This window comes from Dipodomys merriami, unplaced genomic scaffold (assembly GCF_024711535.1).
Source record: "Dipodomys merriami isolate MVZ:Mamm:240054 unplaced genomic scaffold, mDipMer1.0.p SCAF_546, whole genome shotgun sequence".
Lineage (NCBI taxonomy): Eukaryota > Metazoa > Chordata > Mammalia > Rodentia > Heteromyidae > Dipodomys > Dipodomys merriami.
Window position 1 is genome coordinate 208896 of NW_027206120.1, and position 2502 is coordinate 211397.

Genomic DNA, 2502 nt, shown 5'->3' on the forward strand with positions numbered 1-2502 from the left:
CATCCCTTCCCATCCTCCCTCAATCCTCCCACCTAATCCTCCCCCCAACCAAAGTTATAAAGTTCATTTTCGACGTAACAACTTGTATATATCATTGTTGCAATGGGTCCACCTGTATCCCTATTTAAACGATTTGTTTTTGCCCTTCCCCTATACAAATTTTACCAACATCAAATACAGTGAAAGCAGGGGTAAAGCCGTGGGGGAGGGACATGCAAAGCAACAAAGAAATAATCTTATAAATAAATGTGTTAGAAAAAATCGCATGAAAGAAAAAAACATTTGAATACATATCTTAGGGTTCATTTCCCTAACATCAAATTATCTGACCTTTTCTGCTTGACTCAAACATATACTAGTTACTGCAAAAAAGGGAAAACATGGGACCTATATTTCTTTGGGCCTGGCTTACTTCACTTAATATAATTTTTTTCTAAGTCTTTCCATTTCCTAACAAATGGGGCAATGTCATTCTTTCTGATGGAGGCAAAGAATTCCATTGTGTATATATACCACACTTTCTTGATCCATTCATCTATTGAGGGGCATCTGGGTTGGATCCATATCTTAACCATGGTAAATAATGCTGCAATAAATTGTCGTACTGGTAGCTTTAGTGTGATCTTGTTTGTAAACATTTGGGTAAATGCCCAAAAGTTGGATTGCTGGGTCATAGGGGAGCTCTATGTGGAGTCTTTTGAGGAACCTCCATACTACTTTCCAAAGTGGTTGAACAAGTTTACACTCCCACCAACAATGCAGTAAGGTTCCCTTCTCTCCACATCCCCTCCAGCATCTGTTGTTATTTAGAGTTCTTGATTTTTGCCATTCTAACTGGGGTGAGGTGGTGTCTCAATGTTGTTTGAATTTGCATTTCTTTTATGGCTAGGGAGGTTGAGCATTTCTTCATGTGTCTATTGGCCATGCTTCTTTCCTCTTCAGAGAAGTTTCTCTTTAAGTCTTTAGCCCACTTATTTATGAGGCAGTTGTTTCTTTGAGGATCTGTTGTTGGGGGATTTAATTTTTTGAGTTCCAGGTATATTTTAGATATGAGACCCTTGTTTGTTGTATGGCTAGTGAAGATCTCCCAACCCGTGGGCTTTCTATTGATCTTACTAGCTAAATCCTTTGCCATGCAGAAGCTCTCCAATTTCATGCAATCCCAATTGTCCAACCTTTCTTTGATTTGTTGTGTTTCCAGGTCTCTATTAAGAAAATTTTGGCCTGTGCCAAGGAGACCTAGAGTTTCTCCTATTCCATCCTGTAATGTTTTCAGAGTGTTTGCTTTGACTCTGACGTCTTTGATCCATTTGGAATTGATTCTGGTGCAGGGTGATATATAAGGATCTAGCTTTAGTTTTCTACAAGTAGTTAATCAATTTTGCCAGCATCTAATGTCTGAATTTCTTGTGAACTAAAATGAAAGCTGTGGTATACAATTCTACAGACTACTACAGATTTAATTATATTTGTAGTTAGAAAAAGTAGCAGCACTTGAACAAAAGACATTTTTTTCATAAACTAGGGCAGACTGTTCTCTAATTGGAGGACATTGCTACACTCATACGTAGTACTTTTTGGTTGTTTTTTGTTTTGTTTTTAGAACAGGACGAGTGAACTTCTTACTGCCAGTGGCCATTTGGGTATGTCTGACTTCATTCACAGGCCATGCAGAATTAACAGTAAAGACAGGACAAAGTCAACTGGCAGTAAACTTACTTGTCTTTATGCCATGTTCCAAATAATTTGATTAGCGTATATGTCCCTATAGCCTATAATTTCCTATTCCTGCCTTCCTCAAAATACAAGCATTTCCACCAGTTCAGATTTGAGCCAGGCAATATTCAGTATTAGTGCAAGAGTCAAGGAAAATTGTAACACAACCAGGGAAGCATGCAACCAACACTTCAGTAGCTGGACACTGGGAACTCAGGCCTATAATCTGAGCTACTCAGGAGGCTGATAATCACAGTTCAAAGCCAGCTCCAGTGAGAAAATCTGTAAGACCCTTCTCTCCAATTAACAATCAAAAATCCATAAAGGGAACCGGGGCTCCAGAGGTAGAGTAGCCTTGATTACAAAACCTCAAGGGCAGCACCCAATTCTGAGTTCAAGCTGCAAGTCAGGCACAAAAACAAAAACAATCAAAAACAACAACAACAAAAAAACAGAAACTGGGAGAAAGCTAAGGAAAGGATAGCATTGCCTACAAGAAAAATGTACACATTACATGTTTTGTGAAATGGTAAACTCACTGTACACACCTGAGTAACAATTACATTTAAAAAAGAATGTGGGAAATTCCAAAGCCATAGGGCCTTATGATGTGCATCTGCTTTCCAGAATTTCAAAGTCCCATCATCTGAGCAGGTATCACATAGCCCAGGGTGATTAGAAAGTATGAAGGCAGAGATCTTTTCAGATTGGCCCAGCAAATCTTTGATTACTTTAAGCAAAAAAGAAAAGAAAGCAAAGCAAACAAAATAAACTTTAAGGTTAATT